Consider the following 10,863-nt stretch of genomic DNA (forward strand, 5'->3'; position numbering starts at 1 on the left):
TAGTTAAGGGATACACAAAACAACTAGATATTACATACTATGCCAAAAACTTTGAATGCATGTGTATGTTGGGGGAAGGAGTAAAAATGCAGGGTTATTAGAATGTGAACTTAAGATAACTGTATATGTATAAATTTACATACATAGTTATACTTCTATATTTGAACCTCATGGTAACCACAAACCAAAAACTTGTAATAGATACAGAAAAGCAAAAAAAAAAAAAAACAGAAAGGAATCTAATTTGACAAAGATAGTCAAATTACAAAGAGCAACAAAAGAAAAAAACAAAAGAGAAATACAAAAGACCCAGAAAATAACAAAATGGCAGTAAGTATATACCCAGAAATAATTATTTTAAATGTAAATGGACTAAACTCTGATCAAAATCAGAGTGGCTGAATGGATGCAAAAATAAGACCCATATATATGCTGCCTAGAGACTCACTTCAGAGCTGAAGGCACACACAGAAAGTGAGGGGATGGAAAAAGGTACTCCATATAAAAGGAAATAAAAAGAAGTATGGAGTGTCAGTGAGACAAAATAGACTTTAAAACAAAGACTGTAACAGGAGACAGGATATTACATAATGATAAAGGGTAACTCCTATAAGAAAATATAATAAATGCAAATTTACATGTACTCAACATAAGAACATCTAAATACGTAAAGCAAATATTAACAAAACAAAAGGGAGAAAATCAATAGTAATACAATAAATAAGAGACTCTAACACGCCACTTATATCAATGGAAAGATCATCCAGACAGAAAATCAGTAAGGAAACGCAGGCCTTAAACATCACCTTAGATCAGAGGAACTAAATAGATACATACCGAGAACATTCCTTTAAGAAGCAGAAAACAAATTCTTTTCAAATGGTCATGGGACATTCTCCAGGATAGTTCACATACTTGGCCCCAAAAAGGTCTCAGTAAATTAAAGAAAGTTGAAATCAAATCAAGCATCTTTTCCAAACACAACACTATGAGACTAGAAATAAACTACAAGAAAAAATTTGCAAACAAACAAACATGTGGAGGCTAAAAAAATATCCCACTAAACAACCAATGTGGCATTGAAGAAGTCAAAGAGAAAATTTTAAAAATACTTGGAAACAAGTGAAAATGTAAGCATTGATCCAAAAATCTATGAGAAACGGCAAAAACAGTTCTAAAAAGGCAGTTTATAGCAGTACAAGCCTACCGCAGGAAACAAGAAAAATTTCTAACAAACAATCTAACCTTGCACCTAAATGAACTAGGAAAAGAAAAAAAATAGAAAGTTAGTAGCCAGGGAAGAAATAATAAAGAGCAGAGCAGAAACAAATGAAAGAGAGACTAAGAAATAATAATAATACAGATTAAGGAAATTAAGAACTGCTTATTTGAAAATATAAACAAAACTGGTAAACCTTTAGCCAAACTCAAGAAAAAAAGAAAGAGGCCTCAAATAAAATCAGAAATTAAAGAGAAGTTATAATCAAACCATAGAAATACAGAGTGTCATAAAAGAGTACCACAATTATACACCAACAAAATGGACAATCTAGAAGAAATAGATCAATTCTTAGAAACACACAATGTCCTAAGACTGAGTCAGGATGCAACAAAATATGAAGATACTGACTACCAATAGTGAAAATGAGCCAGTAATAAAGTGTTAGTCACTCAGTCGTGTCCAACTCTTTGCAACCCTGTGGAGTGTAGCCCGCCAGGCTCCTCTGTCCATGGAATTTTCCAGACAAGAATACTGCCATTTCCTTCTCCACCAGTAATAAAAACAAACAAGCAAACAAAAAAACCCTCCTAACAAAAGTCCTAGACCAGACAGCTTCACAGGTAAATTCTGCCAAATATTTAAAGAAGAGTTAACATCCATCCTTCTCAAACTATTTCAAAAGTCCTAGACCAGACAGCTTCACAGGTAAATTCTGCCAAATATTTAAAGAAGAGTTAACATCCATCCTTCTCAAACTATTTCCAAAAAATGGAAGAGGAAGGAGTACTTCCAAACCCATCCTGTGTGGTCAGCAGCACCCTGATAGCAAAACCAGAAGAAGACAACCCTCAAAGAGAAAATTACAGGCTAGTGTCACTCCTGACACTCAAAGATGAACTCCCGAGGTCGGTAGGATGCTGGGAAAGATCGAAGGCAGGAGACGGGAACGACAGCAACGAGATGGTTGGATGGCATCACTGACTCAATGGACGTGAGTTTGAGCAAGCCCCAGGAGATGGTGAAGGATGAGAAGCCTGGCGTCCTGCAATCCATGGGGTCATAGAGAGCCAGACATGACTGAACAACAACAATCACTCCTGAACATAGATGTCAAAATCCTCAACAAAATATTAGAAAACCAAATTCAGCAACACACTAAAAGTATCATACACCATGATCAAGTAGCGTTTATTCCAAAAATACAAGGATGGTCCCATATCCACACACACACAAATCAATCAGTGTGATAATACCATATTAACAAATTGAATAATAGAAATCACATGATCATCTCAATAGATGTGACTAAAAGTTTCTGATAAAATTGAACATTCATTTATGATTTAAAAAAAGCTTACAGTGAATGTAGAGGGAACATACTTCAACATAATAAAGGCTAGATGTGACAAACATATAATCAACCTAATACTCAAGGGTGGAAAGCTGAAAGCATTTCCTCTAAGATCTGGACCAAGACGAGGATGCCCATTTTATTCAACAAAGTATTGGAAATTCTAGCCATAGCAATCAGAAAAAGAAATAAAATAAATCCAAACTGGAAAGGAAGAAGTAAAACTGTCACTATTTGCACATGACATGGTAAATATATATTTAAAACATCTTAAAGACACCACCAAAATATTAGAATAAATTAATTCAGTAATGTTGCAAAATATTAATACACAGAAATCTGTTGCATTTCTATATACTAACTACAACTATCATGGGAGCTAAGAAACAATCCCATTTACAATTGCCCAGAAAACAATAAAATACCAAGGAATAAATCTAACCAAGAAAGCATAAGGCTTGTATTTAGAAAACTATTGTACGATGATGAAAGAAATTGAAAACGACACAAGCAAATGCACATGGAGTGGAAGAATTAATAATGTTAAATAACCATATTCCTCAAGGCAATCTCCAGGGTCAATGCAATTCCTGTCAAAATACCAATGGCATTTTTCATGGAACTAGAGCAAGTAATTCTAAAACCTTTATGAAAACAGAAAAGACCTTAAATATGCAAAAGAATCTTAAGAACAAAGTTGGAAACATTACAGTCCCTCATTTCAAACTATGCCACATTGCTACAGTAACCAAAAAAATGTGTACCAAAAAATAGACACATGGATCAGTGGAACGAAGTTGAAAGCCTAGAAATAAACCCACATTATATGGTCAGTTAATCCCAACAAGAGAGACAAGAATATACAAAGGGGAAAATACAACTTCTTTAATTAGCTGTGCTGGGAAAATTGGACAGCTACATGTGAAGAATCAAACTGGACTACTTTATCACACTGTATACAAAAATAAACCCAAAATGAACTGGATTCAAATGTAAGACCTGAAACCATCCACTTCCTAGAAGAAACCATAGACTGTATGCTCTTTGACAATAGTTGCAATATTTTTTTTTTTTTTTGATATGTCTCCTCAGGCATGGGAAACAAAAGCAAAATAAACAAATGGGACTATATCAAACTCAAAAGTTTTTGCATAGCGAAGGGAACTATCAATGAAACCAAAAGGTAGTCTACTAAATGGGAGAAGATATGTGCAAATGATTTATCTGATAAGCAGTTAATAACCAAAATACACAAAGATGTCATATAAATCAACAAAAAATAAACAACCTGATTCAAAAATGGGCAGAGAATAAAAATGAGCAGAGAATCCAAATAGACACTTCTCCAAAGACGACATACAGATGGCCAACAGATGCAGAAAAGATGCTCAACATCACTACCCATCAGGGAAATGCAAACCAAAACCATAGTGAAACTAACGTCTCGTACTTGTCAGAATGGCTATTACCAAAAAGACAACAAATAACAAGTGTTGGCAAGGATGTGAAGAAAAGAGAACTCTTGTGCACTGTTGGTGGGAATGTAAATTGGTACAATCACTATAGAAAAGAGTACAGTTCCTAAAAATTGAAAGTAGAACTACTGTATAATCCAGCAATTCTACTTTTGGGGATTTTTCTAAAGAAGAGAAAAATACTAATTTGAAAAGATATATGCACCCTCACATTCATCACAGCATTATTTGCATTAACTAAGATGTAGAACAACAGACTGGTTCCAAATAGGAAAAGGAGTACGTCAAGGCTGTATATTGTCACCCTGCTTATTTAACTTATATGCAGAGTACATCATGAGAAATGCTGGACTGGAAGAAACACAAGCTGGAATCAAGATTGCTGGGAGAAATATCAATAACCTCAGATATGCAGATGCTGATGCTGCTGCTAAGTCACTTCAGTCGTGTCCGACTCTGTGCGACCCCACAGACGGCAGCCCACCGGGCTCCCTCATCCCTGGGATTCTCCAGGCAAGAACACTGGAATGGGTTGCCATTTCCTTCTCCAATGCATGAAAGTGAAAAGTGAAAGTGAAGTCGTTCAGTCGTGTCCGACCCTCAGCAACCCCATGGACTGCAACCTTCCAGGCTCCTCCGTCCATGGGATTTTCCAGGCAAGAGTACTGGAGTGGGGTGCCATTACACCACCCTTATGGCAGAAAGTGAAGAGGAACCAAAAAGCCTCTTGATGAAAGTGAAAGTGGAGAGTGAAAAAGTTGGCTTAAAGCTCAACATTCAGAAAACGAAGATCGTGGCATCTGGTCCCATCACTTCATGGGACATAGATGGGGAAACAGTGGAAACAGTGTCAGACTTTATTTTTCGGGGCTCCAAAATCACTGCAGATGGTGACTGCAGCCATGAAATTAAAAGATGCTTACTCCTTGGAAGGAAAGTTATGACCAACCTAGATAGCATATTGAAGAGCAGAGACATTACTTTGCCAACAAAGGTCTGTCTAGTCAAGGCTATGGTTTTTCCAGTGGTCATGTATGGATGTGAGAGTTGGACTGTGAAGAAGGCTGAGTGCCGAAGAATTGATGCTTTTGAACTGTGGTGTTGGAGAAGGCTCTTGAGAGTCCCTTGGACTGCAAGGAGATCCAACCAGTCCATTCTGAAGGAGATCAGCCCTGGGATTTCTTTGGAAGGAATGATGCTAAAGCTGAAACTCCAGTACTTTGGCCACTTCATGCGAAGAGTTGACTCATTGGAAAAGACTCTGATGCTGGGAGGGATTGGGGGCAGGAGGAGAAGGGGACAACAGAGGATGAGATGGCTGGATGGCATCACTGACTCGATGGACATGAGTCTGGGTGAACTTCAGGAGTTGGTGATGGACAGGAAGGCCTGGCATGCTGAGATTCATGGGTTCACAAAGAGTCGGACGTGACTGAGCGACTGAACCGAACTGAAGATGTGGAAGCAACCTAAATATCAATCAATAGATGAACAGATAAAGAAGAGGTAGTATATGTGTATATATGTACACACACACACAATGGCATATTAGTCATTAAAAAAAATGAAACTTTGCCATTTGGAACAAGATAGATAGACCTAGAGGATACTTAGGCAAAATGAAATTTAAATCAGGCATAAAAAGACAAATATTATATGATTTCACTTAGAATCTTAAAAAACAAATGAGCAAGCATAACAAAATTGGAACAGTCATGGATACAGAGAACAAACAGGTGGTTCTGGGGGACAGAAGCGGGGGTTGGGTGGGGATGAGTGAAAAAGGTAAGGGAGATTAAGAGACACAAATATCCATTTACGAAAACAAATGAGTCACAGGGATGAAATGTACAGCATGAGGAGTAAATAATACTGTAATAACTTTGTATAGTGACAGATGATAACCAGAGTTATCACAGTGATCATTTTGTAATGTATAAAAATATCAAATCACTATTTTGCACATCTGAAACTAATAAGTCAATTATATTTCAATTAAAAAAACTACTCAGAAGCTATAATCAAATCTTTAAATTGTTGACAAAAACTGATTCTCTGGTATCATTTAATGACAACACTAGCCATGCCATTTAAAAATTTCATGTGTAGTATAGAAATGTTTTGTGTATGGTTCAGAAACCATCTGAGCAGAGGGTGGGGGCAGGAGCTGAGAGAGGCGGCCAGCAAGCCTTGGCCTGCAGCAGAACATGAGGGTGGGTGCTGAAGCCCCCCACCCTCTGCTGGTCCCAGGGAGAGGCTGGGGCTGGCGGCCGTGAGGATACGCTAAGAGGGCGACTTTGACATAGCCATGGAATTAGATGCAACTGCCACTCCCAAAGCCAGAGAAGGTGCCTGAGGCAGCGGACAAGACACCGCAGGTGCTGTCCTAGCCTCAGAGGTGGCAGTTTTCACAAGGCTGTGAGCAGGCACAGGTTACTGCTCACACCTTGCTGGGGGCTTAAACAGCTTGGCCTCTCCTAGGGACCCACAAACTGGAGTCTTCTCCTCTGGGAGAAATGGTAAAATGTCTTTATTTCTCACACCTTCTCTCTTAAGTTCCTGAAATGTCTCTTGGAAATACTGAGAAAGGATGATGTGGAGAAAAACGCCATCAAAGCCATTTTTAAGGACAGGGAACCCTGGAGTGCTCTAGCCCATGGGGTTGTAGAGAGTCAGACGTGACTTAGTGACTGAACAACAAAAACAAAACCTTTTAAAAGTGAATTAAAATAAAACAATAAAAAACATATGTAAGGAGAAATAGGTGGCTAATCAGGTGTAAACAAAGAATTGTAAAAAAAAATGCTTTGAATTTGCTGGGGTTTTTTTTTGCTTATAAAAACTGAATTTTGATTAATCAGAAAGATGTTTCTTTTATCTGTTGATATATCTTACATCTGACATTGATTTGTAATGTGGTAATGTGGTCTCTTTCAGTAACTGAAATAATGAAGGAGCTGCCTTCATTATTTCTTTATTTCAGCAGAAATAGATATGGAATCTAGCTTCCTTCTAAACCTCAAAAAAAGGGAGGCTTTCCCTAGTAGTCCAGTGGTTAAGAATCCACCTTCCAATGCAAGGGACATGGGTTTGATCCCTGGCCAGGAAACCAAGATCCCACATGTCATGGGGCAATTAAGCCCATGCACACCAACTAGAGAGCCTATACACCTCAATGACTGAGCCCACGTGCTGCAACAAAGACCCAAGCACAGCCAAGAAAAGAAAAAGGATCATACACCATGATCAAGTGGGATTTATTTGGGAGATGCAAGGATGGTTTAGTATCTGCAAATCAAGCAATGTGATACACCACATTGACAAAATGAAGGATGAATATCATGTAATCATCTCAAGAGACACAGAAAAGTAGTTGACAAAATCCAACATCCATTTATGATTAAAAACTCTCAAAAAAGTGGGTACAGAGGGAATGTACCTCAACATAATAAAGGCCACATATGACAAATCCACAGTTAACATCATACTCAATGGAGAAAATCTGAAACTTTCATCTAAGATTAAGAACAAGACAAAGATGCCCATGCATACCACTTTTATTAACATTGTATTAGAAGTCCTAGCAGAGCAATTAGGCAAGAAAATGAAATAAACAGCATCCAAATTGGAAAGGGGGAAGTAAAACTGTCACTATTTGCAGATGACACGTTATTATATATAGAAACTTCTAGAGACTCCACTCACACACAAAAATATTAGAATTATAGAGCAATTCAGTACATTTGTAGGATACAAAAATGAATACATGAAAATGTTGCCTTTCTATACACTAAAAACTATCAGAGAAATTAACAAACTAATATACAATTGCATACAAAGAATAAAATATCTAGGAATAAATTTAACCAAAGCAGTGAAAGACAACTCTCAACATGGGAGAAAATAATAGCAAATGAAACAGTTGACAAAGGATTAATCTCAAAAATACACAAGCAGCACATACAGCTCAATATCGGGAAAACAAACAACCCAATCAAAAAGTGGGTAGAAAACCTAAACAGACATTTTTTCACAGAAGACATATAGATGGCTAAAAAACACATGAAAAGATACTCAACACCACTCATTAGTGAAATGCAAATCAAAATTACAATGAGGTATCACCTCTCATCAGTCAGAATGGCCATCAAAGTCAAAAATTCTACAAACAATAAATCCTGGAGAGGATGTAGAGAAAAAGAATCCTCTTGCACTGTTGGTGGGAAGATAAGTTGATGCAGCACTATGGAGAACAGAATGGAGATTCCTTAAGAAACTAGGAATAAAACTACTTTATGACCCAACAATCCCTGGGCATGCATCCTGAGAAAACCATAATTTGAAAAGACACATATACCCCAAGGTTCACTGCAGCTCTATTACAATAGCCAGGACATGGAAGTAACTTAGATGTCCATCGACAAATGAATGGATAAAGTTGTGGTACATACAAACAATGGAATATTACTCAGTCATAAAAAGGAACAAAACTGGGTCATTTGTACTGATGTGGATGGACCTAGACACTGTCAGACAGAACGAAGTTAAGTCAGAAAAAGTATCATATAGTAACATATATATGGAATCTAGAAAAATAGTACGATGTAACTATTTGCAGGGCAGAAACAGAGACACAGATATAGAAAACAGACTTGTGGACACATGGAGGAAAGAGAAGGTGCGATGAATTGAGAGAACAGCACTGACAGGTATACACTACCACGTGTAAAACAGACAGCTAGTGGGAAGCTGCTGGGTAACACAGGGTGCCCTCAGCTTGGTGCTCTGTGACGACCTAGAGGGGTAGGATGGGAGTGGGCTGGGAGGGAGGTTCAAAGGAGGGACTATATATATACTTATGGCCGATTCATGTTATAGTACAGCAAAAACTAATACGATATTGTAAAGCAATTATCCTCCAATTAAAAAAAATTTTTTTTAACTATAATGAGGTATCACTTCATCAGCCAGAATGGCTATCATCAAAAAATCTACAAACAATAAATACTGGACAGGGTTTGGAGAAGAGAGAATCCTCTTACACTATTGGTGAGAATGTAAATTAGTACAACCATTATGGAGAATAGTATGAAGTTTCCTTTAAAAACTAAATATAGAACTGCCAAATGATCCAGCAATCCCATTCTTGGACCTATATCCTGAGAAAACCATAATTTGAAAAGATACACGCCCTCCAGTGTTCATTGCAGCACTATTTACAACAGCCAAGACATGGAAACAAACTAAATGTCCAATGACAAGAATAAAAATGTGGTACATATATGCAATAGAACATTACTAAGCATTAAAAAAAAGGCAATAATGCCATTTGCAGAGACATGGATGGATTTAGAGATTATCACACTAAATGAAGTCAGAGAAAGACAAATATATGATATCACTTAAATGTGGAATCTAATAAAAAAGTCTATTTACAAAACAGACTCACAGATCTTGAAACTTACAGTTGCCAAATGGGAAACATTGGATGAAATGATAAATTAGGACCTTGCAGTTAACATACACACACTACTATACATAAAATAGATAACTACTAAGGACCTCCCACATAGCACAGGGAACTCTACTCAATATTCTGTAATTACCTATATGGGAAAAGAATCTGAAAAAGAAGACATGTGTGTGAGTGTGTGTATATATACACACATATATACACACACACATATATATGTGTGTGTGCAAGATGATAGAGGTATTAACTAACCCCTCTATGGTAATCCTTGAACAATATAGATAGGTATCAAATCATCATGAAGTATACCTTAAATTTACATATGTTATACTCCAATTAATTCCCAATGAAGCTGAGGGAAAAAATCAGGTAAAGAAGGACTTGAATAGACACTTCTCCAAAGATGACATATAAATGACCAAAAAGCTCAAGAAAAGGTACTTAATACCACTAACCATTAGAGAATACAAGTCAAAACTGCAATGAGATACTACTTCATATTCTTTAGGATGACTACTGCCAAAAAACAAAATGGAAAATAACAAGCATTGGTTAGGATATGGAGAAATCGGAACCTTTCTGCATTGCTGGGGGGAATGTAACTGGTGCAGCCATAGTAGAAAACAGTATGATGATTTCTCAAAAAGTTAAACGTAGAATTACCATTTGATCTGGCAAAACCCATTTTAGTTATGTACTCAAAAGAAGTGAAAGCAGGCACTCGAACAGCAATTTGTATACTAATTTCACAGCAGCATCATATACACAACGGTAAGTACCAACACATGCTTCAACACAGATGAACCTTGAAAACATTATGGTCCATGAAATCAGCCAGACACAAAAGGACAAATGTTGTATCAGTCCATTTCTATGAGGTACCTTCTATAGACAGATTCGTATGGACAGAAAGGATAATAGTGGTTGCCAGAAGTTGAAGGAAAAGAATGGTTAATTATTTAACATACAGAGTTTCCACTGGGGATGATGAAACAGTTCTGGAGATGGAGAGTGACGACAGCTGAACAACATTGTGAATGTCTTTAATGTACTTAAGGACACTGCATTATCCATTTAAAAATAGTTAAATGGTAAATATGAATAAATAATATTTACCATAGTAATAATAAATTTTAAGGTATCAAAAAATGGGGAAGAGATACTTTTAATAACTCCAGTAACAATTGGATCAGCAGAGCCTTCTCAAAATTAAAAATTATCAAAAAGTATCTGAGACCTTGCATTTGCCAAGAGCAACTGGCAATGCTTTCAATTGTATGAACTGAAAATGAAGTTACTAAAAGTATAAATTTTAATGACTTAATAAATGAATTTGCAGAAA

The 10,863-nt window shown here is 36.8% G+C and overlaps 1 long non-coding RNA gene across 5 annotated transcripts in view; it reads right to left on the bottom strand.

The window, feature by feature from the left end:
* LOC147342919 (uncharacterized) overlaps positions 1-10,863 on the bottom strand; it is a 103,106-nt gene that overhangs the window by 88,190 nt on the left and 4,053 nt on the right. For 4 of the 5 annotated variants that reach the window (XR_015156842.1, XR_015156841.1, XR_015156843.1 and 1 more), the window contains exon 3: positions 7,588-8,291. The exons of the other annotated variant lie outside the window; for it this stretch is intronic. This is a non-coding gene — a long non-coding RNA (uncharacterized LOC147342919). Of the gene's footprint in view, positions 1-7,587; positions 8,292-10,863 lie in introns of those variants that run through there. 5 annotated transcript variants of the gene reach the window in all.

The sequence above is a fragment of the Bos grunniens genome, chromosome 28, assembly GCF_055505025.1.
Source record: "Bos grunniens cultivar Pamir isolate PY7600 chromosome 28, Bosgru_T2T1.0, whole genome shotgun sequence".
Classification (NCBI taxonomy): Eukaryota; Metazoa; Chordata; class Mammalia; order Artiodactyla; family Bovidae; genus Bos; species Bos grunniens.